Consider the following 25,323-nt stretch of genomic DNA (forward strand, 5'->3'; position numbering starts at 1 on the left):
TTTGACTTAGATGCTTGTCCTGCACACTCCTTCTGAGATTTGGTTTGAGGAGATCCAAGTGTGGATGCAAGGCATGACACAGGAATAGCACAGCTGGTGAGTTTTTGGTTGTGGAGTTTACAGCATTGCGATGTGAAAGGATGAAATTGGCGCGCTTCCCTGTAGTGTGTTCTGTTGACATTGCTCACGGTGCGTTCTTTAGACTCTGAACAAACCTTTCCGCCAAGCCATTTGTAGCTGGCTGGTACGGTGCAGATGTAATAATTCCTATTTCAGTCAATTTCAGGAGTGACTGAAACTGTTCCACAACAAACTGTGGTCACTGACTAAGTGTTCTGGAACATACGTCCTTGAGAACTGTTTTCTCAACACTTCAACAGTGTGCAAGGCTGTCGTGGAGGTTGTTGGGAACACTCCTGGCCACTTTGTAGCTGCATCCACTGCCACCAAGAAATTTGTACCCAAGAATGGTCCAGCAAGATTCACATTATATCCCAGGCCACCAGACAGAGTGTCAACCCAATGGTTTCACTCTGGCCATGTCTAGATGAAGGCATGCAGCTCCTCCAGGATTTAAGCTCTCGGCTTGTATGGTATAACAACCCTCAATTCCCACATAAAGGAAACACCATCAAGGGAAAGTTCATCCCAGCACTGGTAAAAATGGAGGAACTGGAATTTCTGCTGCACATTCCAGCCATTTTGGGTTCTCAGTGTGGGGTCACTTCTGGTTTCCTTTTGAATCATCTCTTCCATAATTGGGAGACTTTAAATTGGCATGAGGGAGAATTCATCAAGAGGAGTGTCCTCTTTGTAAATTTTTCAGGTATTTCCTTTTCCAAGGGCTGCCTTGCCATACCTGGTCCACAGCAGGTGCAGATGCTACTCCCAAAATAGGCCTTTTGTAACAACAAAACCCTTTGTGCGTATTTATGGTGAGAACACTTTGGACTCTTCTTCCATCTCTACCTGTAGGTATGCCTCAGCTAAGTCCACTTTGCTGAAGAAGTTTCTTTCAGAAATGTTTGCAAAGCTCAGCGATCAACCAAACCTTCAAAGATATCCTCTATCCTGGGCAGAGAGTATTGATCTACTTTCAGTACTGGGTTGATGGTGACCTTAAAATCATTGCAGACTGTGACAGTCCCATTCTTCTTGGCTACTAGGGCTAATGGCAATACCTATTGTCTCTGCTCAATCCTGGAGAGAATTCCCTCAGCCTCCAAGCTACCTCGCTCACTGGCTACTTTTTCATGGATAGCAGAAGGAGCCAGACAGGCTTTGCAAAACTTGGATATGTCATTTTAATTTAGCAAAATTTTACCCGTAATATGCTTGTGTTTTATAATGCCATCCTTGAGTTTTCTGTGGCATTGTCCAGTACCTTTCTTAATTTGTTTTCAGTTAACCCTATTGCAGGGGATGTGGCATACAATTGGTGAATGGATCACCAATCAAGTTGTAGTTGTCTCAGCCAGTGATGCCCCCACAATGCTGGTGCTCCTTTTTGTTTACCACATACAAGCCCAACGTGGTTTGTTGGTGGTTGTATTTCACTGTTACGAATATCATTCCCACAGGTATTATCTTTAGTTGTATATCAGCAGGCTTCAGTTTGATATCTTTGAAATGTGGCTCAAACTCGTATTGTGGAATGACTGAAACAGCCAAGCCGGCATCTTATTCCATTTTAATTAATTTGACGTTCACTTCAAGTGCAAGGCATATTGCTTGCACTAAAGATAATACCTGTGGGAATAATATTCATAACAGTGAAATACAACCACCAACAAACCACATTGGGCTTGTATGTAGTAAACAAAACAAAAAGGAGCACCAGCATTGTGGGGCATCATTGGCTGAGACAACTACCTCTCTCCCCCTCTCCCCCCCCCGCTTTCCGCAGGGATCGCTCCCTACGCGACTCCCTTGTCCATTCCTCCCCCCCATCCCTCCCCACTGATTTCCCTCCTGGCACTTATCCTTGTAAGCGGAACAAGTGCTACACATGCCCTTAAACTTCCTCCCTTACAACCATTCAGGGTCCCAGACAGTCCTTCCAGGTCAGGCGACACTTCACCTGTGAATCGGCTGGGGTGATATACAGTATCCGGTGCTCCCAATGTGGCCTTCTATATATTGGCGAGACCCGACGCAGACTGGGAGAGCGCTTTGCTGAACACCTACGCTCTGTCTGCCAGAGAAAACAGGATCTCCCAGTGGCCACACATTTTAATTCCACATCCCATTCCCATTCTGACATGTCTATCCACGGCCTCCTCTACTGTAAAGATGAAGCCACACTCAGGTTGGAGGAACAACACCTTACATTCTGTCTGGGTAGCCTCCAACCTGATGGCATGAACATTGACTTCTCTAACTTCCGCTAATGCCCCACCTCCCCCTCGTACCCCATCCGTTATTTATTTATATACACACATTCTTTCTCTCTCTCTCTCCTTTTTCTCCCTCTGTTCCTCTGACTATACCCCTTGCCCATCCTCTGGGTTCCCCCCCCCCTTTGTCTTTCTCCCTGGGCCTCCTGTCCCATGATCCTCTTGGCTCCATCCCTCCCCCCCCGTGTCTTCTCCTATCATTTTGGATCTCCCCCTCCCCCTCCCACTTTCAAATCTCTTGCTAACTCTTCCTTCAGTTAGTTCTGATAAAGGGCCTCGGCCTGAAACGTCGACTGTACCGCTTCCTAGAGATGCTGCCTGGCCTGCTGCGTTCACCAGCAACTTTGATGTGTGTTGCTTGAATTTCCAGCATCTGCAGAATTCCTGTTGTTTACAATGGTAACATAATTTGTTTGGCCAGGAAGGTTTCTGTTTAAATGTTGCAAGTTTGTTCACACTCACCTTCATTCCTGACTGCAACTCAACTACATCTCTGGCTGCTGTTTCCATTGATATCGTGATTTCAACTGCTCTCTTAAATCTGAGCTGTTCTTCAGTTAAGAGCTGCTTTTGAATGTTTTCTTGTAAGTTTCCATGAACTAAACAATCTCTCAGTACATCATTATGCCCATTATTGAACTGACAATGTACAGGTAATTTCCTTAGTTTAGTCATGTAGGCTGAAATGGACTCCCCTTTCTTTCAATTCCACTAATGAAAGCTAAAGTGTTTTGTAGTCAACAACAGTTCTGGTTCTAAGTGTTCCTGCTTTGTATTCATCATTTCTGCAAAGCTCATTGTGGATGGTTTGGTTGGAGCAGTTAAACTTCTCAGCTAACTGTACGCTTACTTACCTGTTGTACTCAGTAAAACTGGCACTCCTTTTGCATTGGCTATTTATTTGCTTCAAAGTACTGCTGAATTCGTTCAGTATACACCATCCTGTTATCTATAGTGAAATGGAGCTCGTCTATATTTCCGATGTAGCCAGCCATTTCTGCCTTTTTTTTTATGAACCCTTGAATTTCATCCATTTTCTGCCTTTTAAACTCATCCATCTCTCTCTCTCCTTTTGAAGAAACACATGTTGTGCTTTTTACTTAACCCATCTGTCTCTCCCCCAACTTACAAAGAAAGTGCTACGCTTCAACAGGTACAGTACATAGCTATCTTGGGTTAGTTTTTTTTTAATATAATTTTTATTGAGTTTTCAAAGTGATACATGAGAAAATAATATCTACCCTCCCCCCCCACCGATATATACTCCTACCGGGTTAGTTTTAAAACTTCTTCATCATCACTGTTATGTTTTGTACCTCTAAAGCATTAAACTAATTGAAAGAAAAACCTGGAATAGCGTGTCTACATCATTTTACTTTCGTGAGGTGCTCACATATGACGTGATCATGCAATGACCTATGTCCATGTGCATCGTACACATGACCCATAATGAATTATATAATCAAACAACGCTTAATCAAACAATAAATTTACAATATTACTCAAGTATTACTGAAATATTGAATGCATCACCGAACATAGAACAAAATTTGAAGTAATTTTCGGTACTATGCTCCAGTTTCCTCCCACGTTCCAAAGAAACATAGAAACATAGAAACATAGAAAATAGGTGCAGGAGTAGGCCATTTGGCCCTTCGAGCCTGCACCGCCATTTATTATGATCATGGCTGATCCTCCAACTCAGAACCCCGCCCCAGCCTTCCCTCCATACCCCCTGATCTCCGTAGCCACAAGGGCCATATCTAACTCCCTCTTAAATATAGCCAATGAACTGACCTCAACTGTTTCCTGTGGCAGAGAATTCCACAGATTCACCACTCTCTGTGTGAAGAAGTTTTTCCTAATCTCGGTCCTAAAAGGCTTCCCCTCTATCCTCAAACTGTGTCCAAAGAAGTAGGGGTTAATATGTTCACTGGTGACATGGGTGTAATTGGGAAGCACAGGGTCATTGGGCTGAATAGGCTGGTTACCGTGCTGTATCTTGAGATCAACAAATAAATAAAAGCAAGATCTTGTTCTAATCAGCAGGATGCACACAGTTGACTTCAGAGAGAATGGCCAGAGATTAATCGGTCATTGTGATGCCTGAGCTTACACCATCCATCCAATTTAGTTGCCGATGACTCAGGAGGGGAGTGAAACTGATGAAGAAAAAGGAAATAAAAATCTCTTGACTGCGCTGCGGTTCTTTCCCGATCCCTCTGTGGATAGACAAGCATCTGCTTGTCACATAGCTGGACACTGGAGTGTCACATTGAAGACTGGACTCCTGGTTTCCATCACAGTTACACAAGCAATTATGAAGCGCCGAGACGAAATATGAATAGACAATTTTAAATTGGACAAAGCACAGTTTGCCGCATTTGAGCAGCTGTGAGGAAAGAGATAATTTTTAAGCAAATTGCTTATTAGAAGAGGCAGCAAATGAGCTAATCTCAGACAGAAAAAGTAATTATTGAGGCTCACTCCAACAGACCAGAACAATGACAGTGTTTCTCATCTCCCGGACAATTGATAATCTGGTGCAATTGTGCGCAGACATCTTGCATAACAAGTGATGCAATCACACGCAGAACCTGATATAATTATTTGTGGTTTGGCAAAAGGTCCAATCCATCTCAGGTTGAAAAATAACCGTTTCTCAAAACTTGTAAGGATTTCATCTCCCCTCAATTAATAACCAAAAACTTGTACTTACTGAGCTTTCTAACCAAAAAAAAATGTAACCTTGGGAAAATTGGCAGCCATTTCAGAGGTAATTGATCCTAACCTCCAGCTCCGTTTGTGTGGAGCTTGCACCTTCTCCCTGCGGCCACAGGAGTTTCCCTCAGGAATTTCTTCTCACTTGCCAAAGGCCTGCTGGTTGGCAGGTTATCTGCCCATTGCAAATTGCTCCAATTATACATTGTAGCTGAATGGTAGAAGCCGTGGTAGCTGATGGGGATGTGGGGAGAATATGCCTTGGAACTAGTGCAGAATGAATGAAAAGGAATGATAGGTGGTCAACACAGCTCAGTGGGATAAAGGGCCTCTTTCCGCACTATGGATCTATGATTAGCATGGGGCAAATGTTAAAGAATTAACTCAGGAGCATAACGGCCAGGTCATTGGGATGGTAGGATGTAAAAGATAAGAAAATGAGAGTCATTGATCATGTGGATAGTCAGAGGCTTTTCCCAGGGCTGAAATGGCTACCACGAGAGGGCATAGTTTTAAGGTGCTTGGAAGTAGGTACAGTGGAGTTTCAGGGTAAGTTTTTTATGCGGAGAAGGGTGAGTGTGTGGAATGGGCTGCTGGCGGTGGTGGTGGAGGCAGAGACGATAGGGTCTTTTAAGAGACTCCTGGATAGGTACATGAAGCTTAGAAAAATAGAGGGTTATAGGTAAGCCTAGGTAGTTCTAAGGTAAGGACATGTTTGGCACAGCTTTGTGGGCTGAAGGGCCTGTATTGTGCTGTAGGTTTTCTATGTTTCTGTGTTTCTAAAATGCAGACCTATGAACTGGCAGCAATTCTTTGAGTCTGCACCACCATTCAATAAGATCACGCCTGATCTGATTGTAACACCATAACACCCTGCTACAGTTGTCAACCTTCAGTTCCCTTGCTCATGAAACAAACTGAACACCCCTACACTTTAAAATTACCCAACGTCTCTCCCTCCACCATTCCTTGAGGAAGAGTGTCAACTCTGTTATTTCTGAACAGTGAACCCAAGTTCTGGAAATTCCCAGGGGAGGAAGCATCTTCAGCACATCAAGACCCTCAGAATTTCATGCAATCTTATACCTCCTGTACCTAATAAAGAGACCACTAGATATATGTTTGTTGTCTTCTGCTGCGTGTAACTTATCCACTTCAAGGTTGAACATGTTGAGTGTTCAGAGATGCTCTTCTGCACACCACTGTTGTAATGCATATTATTTGAGTTACTGTCACCTTCCTGTCAGTTTGATCCAGTCTGGCTATTCTCCTCTGACCTCTCTCATTAGCAAAACGTTTTCACCTACAGAACTGCTGTGCACTAGATGATTTTTTTTTTTTGCTTTTCACATCATTCTCTGTAAACTTTTGAGATTGTTGTGTGTGAAAGTCCCAGGAAGTCGGTGGTTTATGAGATCCTCAAACCACCCCATCTGGCACCAACAATTATTCTATGGTCAAAGTCACTTATCACCCTTTTTCCCCATTCTGATGTTTTCTCTGTACAACCACTGAACCTTTTGACCACACCTGCATGCTTTTATGTATTGAGTTGCTGCCACATGAGTGGCTGATTAGATATTTGCATTAATGAGCAGTTGCACAGGTGTACAAGTACATCCAATAAAGTGGCCACTCATTGTATTGTGCCTTAATGATTCCAGTTTTTTCAAAAATTCTCACAAATTGAGGCATAACCTGTCCAATCTTTTCGATTCAGTTCAAGCATTAGTCTAGTAAAGTACTTCTAGTGTAATTACATACAGTACATGTACACCAGCACTGCTCATAGTACACCAGATGCGGTCTCACTAATGCCATACGTAACAGAAGCATAACCACCCAACCTTTTATTCAGTTCTTCCAGCAATAAATGACCACAAGAAACTTTAGATGTTGGAACCTAAAGCAAGAAAGATGCTGGAAGAACTCAGCAGGTGAGGCAGCATCTGCGGAGAGTGAATGGACAGTCGGCGGTTGAGCTCGTGTTCTTCACTTGGGTTAGACTGGGAGGAGAACAATCCTATAGGCTTCACCTGTCACCTTCCCCTTACCCTACCATCATAGTCTGGTTTCTTTCTCCTACCTTTCCACTTCTGATGAATGGTCCTAGCTCGAAATGTTGACTGTTTATCCCAGACCTGCTGAATTCCTCCAGCATTTTGTGTGAGTTACTCTGAATTTCCAACATCTGCAGAGTCTCTTGTGTTAAGGATGACAATCTGTTAGCTTTCTTCTTTATACGCTTTGCCTGATTTCAAGCACTTTATGAATCATCATAAACATTCTGTGTCCCAGAGCTCAGCAGGGGCTCAAAATTCTGGTAAAACGTTTCTTCCTTCTGTCAGAATCACATGTTCCTACATTTATCAGATAGTTGGCTATTTGTTACCCAACTTATTGTATATTCTTTAAAGCTTCTTCATGGCTGCTTGCCTTCTTATATTGTTTGGAAATCTAACACACATGCCTCTGGTGCCTTCATCCAAGTGACTTATGTAAATTGTAACAAGTTGAGGCTTTGTCACTGACCTTTATGGTGCATCAGTCATTGCATCTTACAAAATAGGAAAATAAGTGACTCATATACTATATGTCTATGCTCCTTTTCATGTTAGCCAGCTAATCTTTCATCCATGCCAATATGGGCCCTATGTCTATGGAAAGATGTGCTGGCCTTGGAGAAAGTCCAAAGGAGCCTCATAAGACTGATCCCAGGAATGAAAAGCCTTTACATATGAGGAACATTTGACATTTCTGGGCCTGTTCTCAACAGAGTTCCAAAGATTGAAGGAACATCTCATAAAACCTGTGGAAATGAGTAAACAGTCGACATTTTGGACTGAGACGCTTCATCAGGACTTAAATTCCTCCAGCATTCTGTGTGTGTTGCTTTGGATTTCCAGCATCTGCAGATTTCCTTGTGTTTGTGATCTCATGAAACCTACTGGATACTGAAAAGCCTGGATAGAGTGGATGTGGAGAGGATATTTCCATTCATCCACAATCAATCTAACCCTTCCCTCCTACACAGCCCATAATCATCTATTTTCCTTTCATGCCTTTCTAAGAGTCTCTTAAGTGTCCCTAATATATCAGCCTCTACAACCACGACTGACAGTGCATTCCAGTCATTTAACCATTCTCTATGTAAAAAAAAATCTTCCCTAAACTCTCCTCCACTCACCTCAAAAGGATGTCCTCCAACATGAACCATTGCCGCCCTGGGAAAAGGTGCTAGATGTCCTCTCTATCTATGCCTCTTATCATCTTATACACCTCCATCAAGTTATTGTGTGTACTCTGTGTGTTTTACGTACTACTGAGCTTTATACCCTATTCCGGAGAAATGCTGTCTCGTTTGACATTATACATGCATATAGTTAAATGCCAATAAACTTGATGACTCTGATTCTTTCATAGAGCTCTATTTCATTAGGAGTTGTGTAGATTCAGCATGTCACCTTAAAATTTCAATGAATGTCTGTAGAAACGCAGTGGAGAGTATCCTGACTGGTTGTATCACAGCCTGGTATGGAAACACCCAATATTCAGAATGGAAGAAGCTACAGAAAGTGGTGTACACAGCCCAGTGCATCACAGGCAAAGCCCTCCCCGTTGCTTACACTTACATGGAGCACTGCCATGAGAAACCAGCATCCCTCATCAAGGAGAACCCCACCATTCATCATCTCAGACTACCGACATCCAGGCCATGTTTTCTCCTCCGGGAAAGGTGGTGCAGGAGCTTTAGGTCCCACACCACCTGATTTAGGAACAGTTATTACTCTACAATCATCAGGCTCCCGTTCCAGCATGGATAACTTCACTCACGTCAATGCTGAACTGATCCCACCACCTATGGACTCACTTTCAAGGACTTTCCAATCAAATTCTCAATATTATTTATTTTTCTAATTGGACAGTTTGTCTTGTTTTGCACATTGGTTATTTGTCAGTCTCTATTTGTGTATAGCTTTTCATAAAGTCTGTTGCAAATCTTTATTTTACTGTAAATGCCTGCAAGTAAATGAATCTCTAGGTAGATTACGGGGACATAAATGTACTTTGCTATGAAACTTACTACGACTTTGACTATAGGAAGTTATGGGAAGAGGTTGGACAGGCTGGAATTGTTCTCCCTTGAGTTCAGGTTGCTGAGAGGTGGCCTGATAGAAGTTTGCAAGGTTATGATTAAAGTTCAAAGCTTAAACTTCAATGAAAGTTTATTATCGATGTACATATATGCTTGGATATATAACCCTGAGAGTCATTTACTTGTGGGCGTTCACAGCAGAACAAAGAAACACAATAGAATCAATGAAAATCTACACACAAAGTCTGGCAAGCAACCAATGTGCAGAAAGAAGACAAATTGTGCAAATACAAAAATACTACTAATAATAACATTAATTACTATTATTATTATTATTATTAATATTGAGAACATGAGTTGTAGAGTCCCTGACAGTGAGTCCATAGGTTGTAGATCAGATCAGTGTGGAGATGAATGAAGTTATCCACATTGGTTCAGGAGCCTGATGGCTGTAGGATAATGACTGTTCCTGAACCTGGTGATTTGGAAATTAAGACTCCTGTACCTCCTCCCTAATTGCTGTAGTGAGTAGAGAGCATGGCCTGGATGACGGGAGTCCTTAATGATGGATCATATGACAATGCTCCATGTAGATGTGCCCAGTGGTGGGGAGGGCTTTTCCTGGGCCATATCCACTTCTTCTTGTAGACTTTTCAGTTCTTGGGCATTGGTGTTTCTATGCCAGACCATGATATGACTAGTCAGATACTCTCCTCGTGCATCTATCGAAGTTTGTCAAAGTTTTAGATGGCATGTCGAATTTGTAGTTGAAGTGCATTCTGTTGATGGTTGACTACTCACCAGAGAGGACAAATGCATATTGTGATAGACGGAGTACAATTCAAGCAGGCTGCTTCATCCAGGATGGTGTTGACTTCCTTAAGAGCTTTTAGAGCTAGAACTACCCAGGTGAGTGGAGGTTATTTGTTCAACCTCTTAATTTGTACTTTGGAGATGGTCACCCTAACAACTCCAAAGCTGGCTTAGCCCAGGTTCATGAGTTGAAGCTGTGACTTTCCTGACCCACTTGGCTAAGTTTCTCAAAAATAAACTAATTTTGCCATGTTAGTGAAGGCATGCACACTGGGCCAGGCAGAGCAAATCATCTTCAAGGCTGTTTATTCAAGAGTCAAGTATGTTTATTGTCATTTTTCAGTACAAGTGTAAAAGAGAATAAAATGATTGTTACCCCACACCCAATGCAGCATACAAAACACGATAAGTGCAATAAGAAAACTCAATAAATATAAATATGTAAGATTAGTGGATATACATAGACTGCTTGGACGTCCTTAAAGTGACGCTAGATGTCTGTATATAAGGTGACAGACAGGAAATGATAAAGTAGTGATGGTGTTGAGTGTGGTGGGGTGGGTTAGTGGGTGGAGGTGTTGATCAGCCTTACTGCTTGGGGAAAGGAACTGTTTTTGAATCTGGTGGCCTTTGTGTGGATGCTGCGTAGCCTCTTCCTGGATGGGAGAGGGACAAACAGTCCCTGGGCCTGGTTGGTATAATTCTTCATGACCTTACTGACCTCTTTCTGGCACCTTTGTGAATACATATCCTTACTGGCGGCTGACATATTGGGCAGTTTTAAATTCCTGTTGTGGAGCCTTCCTGTCCACTGCAGTGCAGTTTCTGTGGCATATAAGGATATAGCATGTTAGGATGCCCTCAACTGCGCAACTGTAGAATGACGTGAGTATAGACATACGTAACCCCACTCTCTTCATCCTCCTCAGAAAGTAGAGGTGTTGGTGAGCTTTCTTGATTGTGTTCTGAGACCTTGAGAAGTTGTTCAAGATGGCCACTCCCAGGACTTTCAAACTGATCGCTGTTTTCACTGCTGTGTCTTCTAGAAAATACTTTTATTATTTTCTAAAATATTCCTCCTCAGACTATCATATACTTTGGTAATATTTAATTCATGTGTATTATTATTCACAAAGGACTAATTCTGTTTCTGTTGTTGCATTCACCCAGTCTTAAAATATGATCTGTCACAATATATACGTGCACCTAAATCATCCAAATTAGTTATTGTGAAACACAAGACTTAATAATGCCTATGCATCTCAGAGCTAACCCTTTCTGAGCCTCGTATGAATGACCCTACCCATAATTGTATTGGCAGCTTCTGTGAAACAGTGGAACGAATGCAAACTTCTGTTGATTTTGGAAATCTGCAATGAAAACAGGGAAAGCTGAAAGGACTCAGCAAACCGGGCAGTGTCTGTGAGGAGAGCAATATTTCAAGTCACTTTTGCATGAAATGCAAACTGTTTCTCTCTTTGTTAGTGGTTCCCAGCCTCCGGGCCACAGACCGATACCGGGCCACGAAGAATGCAGTGGTACAACAGTAGCTGGAGCACACCAAGCACATCTTTAAGATAAAAGCCAAAATAAACAAGCTAATTAATTAGGTGCTGCCCAGCACGTAAATGTCGGCCCAGATCAGAGGCGATTGCCGATTGTATCACCTCTGATCTGGGCCGACATTTTCGTGCAGGGCGGCACCTAATTAATTAGCTTGTTGATTTCGGCTTTTTTCTTAAAGATGTGTTGGGTGCATCCCAGCTACCGCTGCACCCCTGCATGCTTCGCGGCCCGGTATCGATCTGCGGCCCGGAGGTTAGGGACTACTGCTCTTTGTGACCATAATACTATAAGACCATAAGATATAATAGCAGAATTAGTCCATTCAGCCCATCGAATCTGCTCCAGTTTTCAATCATGACTGATTTTTAATCCTTATGAACCCCAATCTCCTGCCTTCTCCCCTTAACCTTTGATGCCCTGACTAATCAAGAACCTATCAACATCGGCTTTAAGTATGTCCAATGACTTGGCCTCCACAGCCACATGTGGCAATGAATTTCAGATTCACCACCTTCTGGCTAAATAAATACTTCCTTAACTCTGATCTAAAGGGACACCCATGTATTCTGAGGCGGTGCCGTCTAATCCTAGACTCTCCCATAACTGGAAACATCCTCGCCATGTCCTCTCTATCCTCAAACTCCACCAAACTGCCTGACCCCACGAACACCCCTGGTAACCCATTCCAGGTGCAGTTATGGATAGTGTAGAAGACTGGCAAAGAATACAGCATGACATGGATCAGTTGCAGACATGGGCTGAGAAATGGCAGATGGAGGTTAACCCAGATAAATATGAGGTGTAGCTCCCTGGTAGAGCAAATGCAAGGAGACAGTAAACTGTTAAGGGCAAGGTCCTGAACAGTGTTGCTCAACAGAGAGATCTTGGGATCCAAGTTCATAGCTCCTTGAAAGTGGCTACACAGGTCGAAAAGCTGGTTAAGAAGGGTTACAGAATACTTGCTTTTATTAGTTGAGGCATTGAGTTCGAAGTCAAGAAGTTATGTTGCAACCTTATAAAACTCTGTTTTGGCCATGTCTAGAGTATTGCATACAGTTCTGGTCGTGCTCAATGTTCCCTCTGTGCATAAAGTAACTTGCATGTCACCTTTTACTCGTGGTAGTGTAGATGTTAGCGTGATACAATGACAGTTTGGAGTGTCATTTGGAGTTCAAAGTTCATTCCTGGTGGCCTCTGTAAGGAGTTGGTATGTCCTCCCTATGGAATGAGTGGGTTTTCTCCCACGGCCCAAAAACATGCCGGGTAGGTTAATTTGTCGTTATAAATTGACCCTTGATTAATTTAGGGTTAAATCAGGTTTTTCAGGGGTTGCTGGCAGTGTGTCTCAAAGAGCCAGAAGGGCCATGCTTTAAATAAATAGATAACATTTTCTATCTTCTACCCTCAACAGCATATTCTCTCCTGTTTGATATTTTTACAGTCAGGAAAAAGTTCTGACTGTCTACCCTATCTGTACTTTTTACAATTAAAAAAACCTCTATCAGATCTCTCCTCAACCTCAGGCATTCTAGGGAGAACAAACCAAGTATGTCCAAACTTTCCTGATAGCCTATACATTTTAATCCAGACAGCAAGCTGGTGTAAATGACTTTGGCATCTTTTCTATGGTCTCCACATTCTTTCTGTCATAGGGCAACCAGAGGGTACACAATACTCCAAGTGTAGAGTTTTATACAACTGCAGCATGACTTCCTTGTTCTTATACTTAACAACCCCACCAATGAGACAGGCACCCCATACTAGATTTTCAGGGGGATGGGAACCAGAGTGCCAGAGCAGATAGTGAAGTGGGGGTGAAAATAAATGATGTTAAAAGTTCATGCAGAGTCACAAATGGAAGGGTTGTGTGTGGTGGTAATAATCTGAGGTGTGTCTATTTCAATGCAAGGAGTATTGTGGGGAAGGCTGATGAGCTGAGGGTGTGGATTGACACATGGAATTATGACATTATAGCCGTTAGTGAAACTTGGCTGCAGGAGGGGCAGGACTGGCAGCTTAATGTTCCGATGTTTCAGACGTGATAGAGGCAGAGGAATGAAGGGTGACGGGGGTGAGAGGTGAGTGGCATTGCTAGTCAGGGAAAATGTGAAAGCAATGCTCAGGCAGGACAGATTAAAGGGCTTGTCTACCAAGGCCATATGGGTGGAGCTGAGAAACAAGAAAAGTGGTTCATCCATCGTCGTCGATGAAGACCTCGACACCATTAGTCACTTTGAGACTGGATGTAGTGTGTCCGAAGATGACTGGTCAGGCCAATTCGGGCACGGAATGTCCTGGCACATGTTGGGCAGACATGTGTAGGCACTGCAGTTGTTGCGCTGCTGGCTCTGGACTTGTGCAGCTCGTGTTTATGTTGTGCCTCAGCAATGCGCTTTGCTTCGTAAGCTTGACAGCCCTTGTGGATGAGGCCGCGCCAGGCAGGGCGGTTTTGTGCCAGCGTTTCCCAGGTGGTCGTGTCTGTGTCAAAGGACTTCAGGGAGGTCTTTAGTGTGTCTTTGTAACATTTCTTCTGCCCTCTATACGAGCGTCTTCCTGCAGAGAGTTCCCCAAAAAGGAGCTGCTTGGGTATGCGTTCGTCCGGCATGCGGATGACATAACCTGCCCACCGGGTCTGTGCTCTCATCGGCAGTGTGTGGACTGATGGTAGACTTGCTCTAGAGAGAACTTCAGTGTCTGGTACTTTGCCTTGCCATCTGATGCCTAATATTCTGGGAAGACAAGTCATATGGAAATGGTTGAGCTGTCTTGCATGTCTTCGATACACAGTCCATGTTTCACAGGCATACAGGAGGGTAGTGAGTACCACGGCTCTGTAGACCTTCAGTTTTGTTGCTGGACTGATTCCTCGGCGTTCCCATACAGTGGAGCGCAGTCTACCGAAAGCAGAACTTGCCTTCGCTATTCTGCAGTTAACTTCTGTATCAATAGTCACTGCTCGGGAGAGGGTGCTGCCAAGGTAAGTAAACTGGTCCACTGCCTGTAGTTTCTGTCCTTTGATTGTGATTTTCGGTTCTGTGTACGGTGCATGAGGGGTAGGCTGGTGCATGACCTCGGTCTTTTTGATGTTGCTGGTGAGTCCAAAGTTGTCACAAGCCGTGGAGAATTTGTCCATATTGTCCAGACTTGCATCTCTGGCTCCGAGCCAGCATACAGGGCGCAGTCATCGGCAAAGAGGAAGTCTCTCAGAACAGACTCCTTCACTTTGGTAACAGCTTGAAGTCTCCTCAGGTTGAAGAGCTTCCCATCCACTCTGTACTTGAGGTTGATTCCAGCATCACTGTCCTGGAAGGCATCATTCAGCATGGCAGTAAACATCATGCTGAACAGCCCTGTGAGCACACAGCCCTGTTTGACGCCATTGGTGACTGGGATCGCCTCAGAGTATTCTCCGCCGTCCAGCACTCTGGCCATCATGCCATCATGGAACTGGCGTACCATCTGCATGAAATTGGCGGGACAGCCGAACTTTGACATGATCCTCCAGAGGCCTTGTCGGCAGACAGTGTCGAAGGCTTTCGTGAGGTCAACAGAAGTTGTGTAGAGTTCGTGATTCTGCTCCTGACATATGACCACATTAATGAGGTTGTATTATAGACCACCCAATAGTCAGTGCGAATTGGAGGAGCAAATCTGCTGAGAGATAGCAGACAACTGCAGGAAACATAAAGTTGTGAGGGTAGGGGATTTTAATTTTCCACATATTGATTGGGATTCCCATACTGTTAAAGGTCTAGATGGGTTAGAGTTTGTAAAATGTGTTCAGGAAAGTTTTCTAAATCAATATATAGAGGTACCAACTAGAGAGGATGCAATATTAGATCTCCTATTAGGAAACGAGTTAGGACAGGTGACCGAAGTGTGTGTAGGGGAGCACTTTGGTTCTAGTGATCATAACACCATTAGTTTCAACCTGATCATGGATAAAAATAGATCTGGTCCTTGGGTTGAGGTTCTAAACTGGAAAAAAGCCAAATTTGAAGAAATGAGAAAGGATCTAAAAAGCGTGGATTGGGTCAGGTTGTTCCCTGGCAAGGATGTGATTGGTAAGTGGGAAGCCTTCAAAGGAGAAATTTTGAGAGTGCAGAGTTTGTATGTTCCTGTCAGGATTAAAGGCAAAGTGAATAAGAGTAAGGAACCTTGGTTCTCAAGGGATATTGGAACTCTGATAAGAAGAAGAGAGAGATATATGACATTTATAGGAAACAAGGAGCAAATAAGGTGCTTGAGAAGTATAAAAAGTGCAAAAAATACTTAAGAAAGAAATCAGGAGGACTAAAAGAGACATGAGGTTGCTTTGGCAGTCAAGGTGAAGGATACTCCAAAGAGCTTCTACAGGTATATTAAGAGCAAAAGGATAGTAAGGGATAAAATTGGTCCTCTTGAAGATCAGAGTGGTTGGCTATGTATGGAACCAAAAGAAATGGGGGAGATCTTAAATGGATTTTTTTGCATCTGTATTTACTAAGGAAACTGGCATGAAGTCAATGGAAATAAGGCAAACAAATAGTGAGGTCATAGAACCTATACAGATTGAGGAGGAGGAGGAGTTTGCTATCTTGAGGCAAATCAGAGTAGATAAATCTCCAGGAGCTGACAGGGTATTCCCTCGGACCTTGAAGGAGACTAGTGTTGAGATTGCAGGGGCACTGGCAGAAATATTTAAAATGTCGGTATCTACGGGTGAGGTGCCGGAGTATTGGAGGATAGCTCATGTTGTTCCGTTGTTTAAAAAAGGATCTAAAAGTAATCCAGAAAATTATAGGCCGGTAAGTTTGACGTCGGTAGTGGGTAAATTATTGGAAGGAGTACTGAGAGATAGGATCTACAAGTATTTGGATAGACAGGGACTTATTAGGGAGAGTCAACATGGCTTTGTGCGTGGTAGGTCATGTTTAACCAATCTATTAGAGTTTTTTGAGGAGGTTACCAGGAAAGTGGATGAAGGGAAGGCAGTGGATGTTGTCTACATGGACTTCAGTAAGGCCTTTGACAAGGTCCCGCATGGGAGGTTAGTTAGAAAAATTCAGTCCCTAGGTATACATGGAGAGGTGGGTAAATTGGATTAGACATTGGCTCAATGGAAGAAGCCAAAGAGTGGTAGTAGAGAATTGCTTCTCTGAGTGGAGGCCTGTGACTAGTGGTGTGCCACATGGATCAGTGCTGGGTCCATTGTTATTTGTCATCTATATCAATGATCTGGATGATAATGTGGTAAATTGGATCAGCAAATTTGTAGATGATACAGAGATTGGTGGTGTAGTGGACAGTGAGGAAGGTTTTCAAAGCTTGCAGAAGGATTTGGACCAGCTGGAAAAATGGGCTGAAAGATGGCAGATGGAGTTTAATACAGACAAGTGTGAGGTATTTCACTTTGGAAGGACATACCAAGGTAGAACATACAGGGTTAATGGTAAGGCACTGAGGAGTGCAGTAAAACAGAGGCATCTGGGAATACAGATACAAAATTCCCTAAAAGTGGCATCACAGGTAGATAGGGTCGTAAAGAGATCTTTTAGTACATTGGCCTTTATTAATCAAAGTATTGAGTATAAGAGCTGCAATGTTATGATGAGGTTATATAAGGCATTGGTGAGGCTGAATTTGGAGTATTGTGTACAGTTTTGGTCACCAAATTACAGGAAGGATATTAATAAGGTTGAAAGAGTGCAGAGAAGGTTTACAAGGATGTTGCCGGGACTTGAGAAACTCAGTTACAGAGAAAGGTTGAATAGGTTTGGACTTTATACCCTGGGGTGCAGAAGAATCAGGGGAGATTTTATAGAGGTATATAAAATTATGATGGGGATAGACAGAGTGAATGCAAGCAGGCTTTTTCCACTGAGGCTAGGGGAGAAAAAAAACAGAGGACATGGGTTAAGGGTGAAGGTGGAAAAGTTCATAGGGAACATTAGGGGGGGCTTCTTCACACGGAGAGTGGTGGGAGTGTGGAATGAGCTGCCAGATGAAGTAGTAAATGCTGGCTCACTTTCAACATTTAAGAAACACTTGCACAGGTACATGGTTGAGAGGCGTTTGGAGGGATATGGTCCAGGTGCAAGTCAGTGGGACTAGGCAAAAAGATGGTTCAGCACAGCCAAGAAGGGCCAAAAGGCCTGTTTCTGTGCGGTAGTTTCCATGGTCCTATGGTTCTATACATCTTTTATAGCCACCTTATGTACATAGTGCTTAGTTAAACTGCTGGTAACAAAGCAATTGTTCAAAATTCAAAGTACATTTATTTATCAAAGTATCTATACTATATGCAATATTGAGATTTGTCTTTCTACAGGTAGCCACAAAACAAAGAAACACCACAGAACCCGAATAAACTTTTCTTGGGTTTCAAGCATGGTACAGATATCAATTAGAACCGACCTTTCAATGGCAAACTCTGCCATTTTCTACAGGGATGATGCCTGGACAAGTCTAGTCTGGAGGTATTTATACCCCTATATTCTGTCCCTCTTGATTAGTAAGTCCTCCAATCAGATTTTGGCTCTCCCCCTATTGGATGAGGACTAACCAATCAGTTGTAAGCACTTGGTATGTCTGTCTTGGTTATTTAAACATTTGGTGTGTCTGTCTTGGTGATTTAAACATTTGGTGCATCTGCATTGGTGATTTAAACACTTGACACATCTGTCTTGCTGACTGAAATACAGTGCATCTGTCTTGGTGATTTAAACACTTGGTACAGATGTCTTGGTCGTTTAAACACTTGGTTTGTATTTCTTGGTAATTTAAGCACTTGGTATGAATGTCTTGGTGATTAAATTCTTTGTCCAGGTATTTCTGAAATGTCATGAGAGTATTTAAAAACAAACTTTAGCTGGATTATTATTAAAACAATGATTGGAAACCAGGGCCGATAGAATGGAAAAGGTGTTCAGTTTACACGAGCTGTGTACTAGATATTGTTTATTGAGTGATACAGTGAGGAGTAGGCCCTTCAAGACCCTCAAAGCACTCCACCCCTGCAACCCTGAAACACCAGACTCGCCCTAACCTAATCGCGGGACAATTTGCAATGACTTATTAACCTACCCAGTAGGTCTTTAGACTGTGACAGGAAACCAGAGGACCCGGAAAACGACCACACATTCCACGGGGAAAATATACAGCGACTCCTTACAGAAGGGTGCCAGAATTGACCTCTGAACTCCCGAACGCCCGAACTGTAATAACGTTACCTAATCACTGGTGCCCAATGTCAAACCTACCTATGCCACTCAGAATTTTAAAAACTTCTATCGGGTTCTCCCTCAGTCTCCAATGAGTTGCTGAAGCCTGGCTGATCTTTTAATTAGTCTTGGAAACTGTCATAGTTTTATCCTTTATGACCGTGAAATAAGATCTTGTGATATTGTCCCTGGTCTATCAGGAATGGGAAAATGAGACAGTATTAGATGGTTTGACCTATTCAGTTACAATTGCCTATTAATCTTATAACGCTAGAAGTCATGTTTCCAGTATTATTTATTTACTTATTTATTATTATTATTATTTGCATTTTTGTATTTGTACCTTTTCTCTTCATTTGCATATTGGTTGTTTATCAGTCTTTGTGTGTAGTTTTTCAGTGAGTCTGTTGTGTTTCTTTGTTCTACACTGAATGTCTGCAAGAAAATTAATCTCAGGATAATTAACGGTGACACATGCATACTTCGAAAATAAATCTGCTTTGAATTTTACATTTTGATCTTTGAATCACATCTAGGATCTTCTCATGATCAGTCAGTGGAGCACGACTCGTTGCAGACTGTGTTGCCGCCTGCTACAGGAAGATGTCGGAGTCAGTGCGCAGAGGTGGTGTGCAGTCCAACCAACAGTGCGAGCGATTGTCTCGGATATCTTTCCTGTCATCACAATACCCTGTCGGACATTGGTACGTAGAATACTGCAAGTTCATTGGTGAGACCAACAGTGGGGTAGCTGCATGGCCTCGGTTGCAATGCAGATCAGACCCTGATGCTGTGGGGTTCCCTGCTGCAGCCACCCAGGGGAGGAGATGCTGCAGGCAATGCAGTGTGGCTGGTGTCCATGCTGGGTTGGGGGCCTGCCCCTCTAAGGGCTGCTGCCCTCCAGTGTTCACTTGGAGAAGACAAGCTGGTTTGCGTTTGTCTGCGGCTACACCAGTACATCACGTTCAGACTGCTGCGAGCTTGTCCTTGCTGCAACATCCCATGCACTCTCAATCTACTGGACATGATTCTCACGGACTGGGCTATATTATTTTCTTTGTGTATCTGTATGTTTACTACTATTGTAATTATATGTGCTATATGTGCTTTGTGCTGTGTATGACTGTTGATACTGTGTTTTGTGCCTTGGTTCCAGAGTTTTGTTCGGGTGTATTTATGTATGGTTGAATGACAATTCATCTTGAACTTGAAGTAGAACTTAAGCATATCTGTTTATTGCACTGCATAGATGCTGCCTGACTTGCTGAGTTCCTCCACTATTTTGTGTATGTTACACACTTTGTGTGTCACTTTCCTTATATTTAATAGCGACTACAGCTCTAAGAGCTCAATTAAACACTAAGCACCATGAGACGCCTGAGCAAACGAAAGACACCGAAGATTGCTACTTAAACAGAATGTGCTCTCTTTTATCTACAAAGGTGTTCTTTTATGAGTATTGTGAAGTGTTATCCTGCTGGGCACTACCTGTGTTTGAAATGTTCAGCTCAAACTGCTGGTGTTAGCAGTAAGTAGGTTTGCAGATTCGTTGTTATGAATATTTAGTTCCGTAATAGATCCGAGTAATGTTAGTGACTTTCCCTGGAGCAAGTGCTGATTCTGAGTTTATTGGGATCTATTCTCAGAAGAAAGGGTTACTTTTTTAAAAAATTCTCTTTCACTGGAAACTACATGTCAGCAAACTACAGAGGAAGCTGCATGAATTATTCATAATGGTGGCCCATTCTCCGTCCCGCAGGTTTTTGTTATAATATCACAGTCATTGCCATTATGAAACTGTCAGCTCATTGACCGAACAACCAGACTCAGAACCAGATTCAGGTTTAATATTGCTGAGATACATCGTGAAATTTGTTGTTTTTCAGCAGCAGTACATAAAAAAGCAATAAATTACAATATTTTACACACATATACAATATTTTATATAGTTACTGTATATAGTTAAATAGGCAGTTCAAAAAAGAAAGTAAAAATATTGAGATTGTCTTCATGAGTTAGCTCACTGTCCATTCAGAATTCTGACACCAGAGGGGCAGAACCTGTTCCTAAAACATCAAGTATGCGTTTTCAGACTCTTGTCTCTCTTCTATGATGCTAACAATGATTAAAGCTTTAACTCCATCTTGTTCAGAGAACTTGGTTCTGGTGGCGCTCTGATGAAACCTCCCTGGCAAATAAACAACAGCAACTGAACTTCTACACAATACTTTCAACCTGCCTGGGTCACTTAAGGATGTGGGAGGTGCGGGGCGATCAAAAACTCTTCTGCTTTTCTTCAATAAATTGAGGGCACAGCCTCAGTTCATAGAAGGACATCCATTTAGAACAGGGATAAAGAGGAATTTCTTTAGCCAGAGGAGTTTATTCTGCCTTAGAGTAGAGAATAGAGTAGCTCCTTAGCAGCTAGCCAGCTAGTTTAAATAACGTTAGCTATGCCACTGAATGAATGACACCTGTTAAACTCACCTCAACATGTCTTTTACATTTTAACCCACTATGGGCAATAGAAAAGTCACTGTTGCAAACAGTGCAGCGAGCAACACTGTCATTATTTTTGAGATCGACTGTAAAGCCCGCCCACAGAGAAAACTGATAGGTCTACTTAGCACAAAGAGAGACAAATCAGGATGCTTGCTCTCCATCTCCCTCTCAAAAAAATCGATTTCTGGGATATTGTATATAATTTCAGGGCATCAGGGAGCCGCTATCAATATGCAGGAGACTCCTGGAACTTATGGGAGAGGTGGGATGTCTGGCTATGATCAAATGATGGAGCACAAGAAGCCATCACGTCAATTAATCAGTGGAATTTGCCAGGAGTATTGGGGAGCAGAAGGGGAAATATTGTTCTCACAGGGTCTGATTGAAAAGGAATTTCCTAACAAAACCCCGATCACACTCATGAACGGACCTCTTGCATGATAAAATGGAATCTCAGTCTCACGGTCCAACTCATTATGATCTTGCACTTTATCATTGGTCTGCATTTTTTCGGTAGCTTTTTCACTTTACTCTGCATTGTTATTGCTTTACCTTATTCTGCCTCTATTCACAGTGTAATGATTTGATCTGTGGAACAGTGTGCAAGGGAAGATTTTGACTGGTACGTGTGACAATAATAAACCAATTCCAATTCTAAGTACTCTCTCAACCCCTCAGGCAGTGTTTTCCAATTTCCAATTTGCAAGAGGAATGGGACCTGGAACGATAGAGCAATGAAAGAAGTACATGGAGTAAAGCCAGATCTAACAAATAGAGGGGCTTTGAGGAAAGAGAAACAGAATAAAGGGTATAAAAGTTGTAAGGTAGAAGGGCTAAAGTGCATGTACTTCAATGCAAGAAGCGTCAGGAACAAAGGTGATGAACTGAGAGCTTGGATACATACATGGAATTATGATGTAGTGGCCATTACAGAGACTTGGTTGGCACCAGGGCAGGAATGGATTCTCAATATTCCTGGATTTCAGTGCTTTAAAAGGGATAGAGAGGGGGGGAAAAGGGGAGGAGTGGTGGCATTATTGGTCAGGGATACTATTACAGCTACAGAAAGGGTGGGTAATGTAGCAGGATCCTCTTTTGAGTCAGTATGGGTGGAAGTCAGGAACAGGAAGGGAGCAGTTACTCTATTGCGGGTATTCTGTAGGCCCCCTGGTAGCAGCAGAGATACAGAGGAGCAGATTGGGAGGCAGATTTTGGAAAGGTACAAAAATAACAGGGTTGTTATCATGGGTGACTTTAACTTCCCTAACATTACTTGGTACCTGTTTAATTCCAAGGGTTGAGATGGGGCAGAGTTTTTTAAGTGTGTCCAGGACGGATTCCTGTCACAGTATGTCGACAGACCGACGAGGGAGAATGCCATACTAGATCTAGTACTAGGTAACGAACCGGGTCAGGTCACAGATCTCTCAGTGAGCGAGCATCTGGGGGACAGTGACCACCGCTCCCTGGCCTTTAGCATTATCATGGAAAAGGATAGAATCAGAGAGGACAGGAAAATTTTTAATAGGAGAAGGGCAAATTATGAGGCTATAAGGCTAGAACTTGCGGGTGTGAATCCCTTATATTTTTACAGGGAAATGTACTATGGACATGTGGTCGATGTTCAGGGATCTCTTGCTAAATGTTAGGGATAAATTTGTCCCGGTGAGGAAGATAAAGAATGGTAGGGTGAAGGAACATGGGTGACAAGTGAGGTGGAAAATCTAGTCAGGTGGAAGAAGGCAGCATACATGAGGTTTGGGAAGCAAGGATCAGATGGGTCTATTGAGGAATATAGGGAAGCAAGAAAGGAGCTTAAGGAGGGGCTGAGAAGAGCAAGAAGTGGGCATGAGAAGGCCTTGGCGAGTAGGGTAAAGGAAAACCACAAGGCATTCTTCAATTATGTGAAGAACAAAAGGGTGACAGGAGTGAAGGTAGGACTGATTAGAGATAAAAGTGGGAAGATGTGCCTGGAGGCTATGGAAGTGAGCGAGGTCCTCAATGAATGCTTCTCTTCGGTATTCACCAATGAGAGGGAACTTGATAACGGTGAGGACAATATGAGTGAGGTTGATGTTCTGGAGTATGTTGATACTAAGGGAGAGGAGGTGTTAGAGTTGTTAAAACACATTAGGACAGAAAAGTCCCCGGGGCCTGACCAATTATTCCCCAGGCTGCTGCATGAGGCGAGGGAAGAGATTGCTGAGCCTCTGGCTAGGATCTTTATGTCCTCGTTGTCCACGGGAATGGTACCGGAGGATTGGAGGGAGGCGAATGTTGTCCCCTTGTTCAAAAAAGGTAGTAGGGATAGTCCGGGTAATTATAGACCAGTGAGCCTTACATCTGTGGTGGGAAAGCTGTTGGAAAAGATTCTTAGAGATAGGATCTATGGGCATTTAGAGAATCATGGTCTGATCAGGGACAGTCAACATGGCTTTGTGAAGGGCAGGTCATGTCTAACAAGCCTGATAGAGTTCTTTGAGGAGATGACCAGGCATATAGATGAGGGTAGTGCAGTGGATGTGATCTACATGGATTTTAGTAAGGCATTTGACAAGCTTCCACACAGTAGGCTTATTCAGAAAGTCAGAAGGAATGGGATCCAGGGAAGTTTGGCCAGGTGGATTCAGAATTGGCTTGCCTGCAGAAAGCAGAGGGTGGTGGTGGAGGGAGTACATTCAGATTGGAGGATTGTGACTAGTGGTGTCCCACAAGGTTCTGTTCTGGGACCTCTACTTTTCATGATTTTTATTAATGACCTGGATGTGGGGGTGGAAGGGTGGGTTGGCAAGTTTGCAGAGGACACAAAGGTTGGTGGTGTTGTAGATAGTGTGGAGGATTGTCAAAGATTGCAGAGAGACATTGATGGGATGCAGAAGTGGGCTGAGAATTGGCAGATGGAGTTCAACCTGGAGAAGTGTGAGGTGGTACACTTTGGAAGGACAAACTCCAAGGCAGAGTACAAAGTAAATGGCAGGATACTTGGTAGTGTGGAGGAGCAGAGGGATCTGGGGGTACATGTCCACAGATCCCCGAAAGTTGCCTCACAGGTAGATAGGGTAGTTAAGAAAGCTTATGGGGTGTTAGCTTTCATAAGTCGAGGGATAGAGTTTAAGAGTCGCGATGTAATGATGCAGCTCTATAAAACTCTGGTTAGGCCACACTTGGAGTACTGTGTCCAGTTCTGCTCACCTCACTATAGGAAGGATGTGGAAGCATTGGAAAGGGTACAGAGGAGATTTACCAGGATGCTGCCTGGTTTAGAGAGTATGGATTATGATCAGAGATTAAGGGAGCTAGGGCTTTACTCTTTGGAGAGAAGGAGGATGAGAGGTGACATGATAGAGGTGTACACGATAATTAGAGGAATGGATAGAGTGGATAGCCAGTGCCTCTTCCCCAGGGCACCACTGCTCAATACAAGAGGACATGGCTTTAAGTTAAGGGGTGGGAAGTTCAAGGGGGATATTAGAGGAAGGTTTTTTTACTCAGAGTGGTTGGTGCGTGGAATGCACTGCCTGAGTCAGTGGTGGAGGCAGATACACTAGTGAAGTTTAAGAGACTACTAGACAGGTATATGGAGGAATCTATGTGAGGCAGGGTTTGAGGACTGGCACAACATTGTGGGCCAAAGGGCCTGTAATGCGCTGTACTATTCTAAATTCTAAATTAAAACTGCCATTTGTGTGTGAAAATTCTTCCTATTTCCTTCTTCATCCTTTCATTTCCACTTTAAATAGCTACCCTGGGGCTCTATTCCCCTCCTTCATGAGAAGACCCATCATATGAATATTACTGCAAAGAAAGCATGACTACACCTCTACTTCCTTGGGTGTCTGCTGAGATTCAGCATGTCATCGAAAACCTTGGCAAAAGTCTGTAGATGTGTGGTGGAAAATATGCTGACTGGCTGCATTACAGCCTGATATGGCGCACCAATGCCTCTGAGCCGAAAATCCTCCAAAAGGTATTGGAGGATCACAGGGTAAAACTCTCCCACCCATTGAGCACATCTACATGAAACGTT

This window comes from Mobula hypostoma, chromosome 11 (genome assembly GCF_963921235.1).
Source record: "Mobula hypostoma chromosome 11, sMobHyp1.1, whole genome shotgun sequence".
NCBI lineage: Eukaryota > Metazoa > Chordata > Chondrichthyes > Myliobatiformes > Myliobatidae > Mobula > Mobula hypostoma.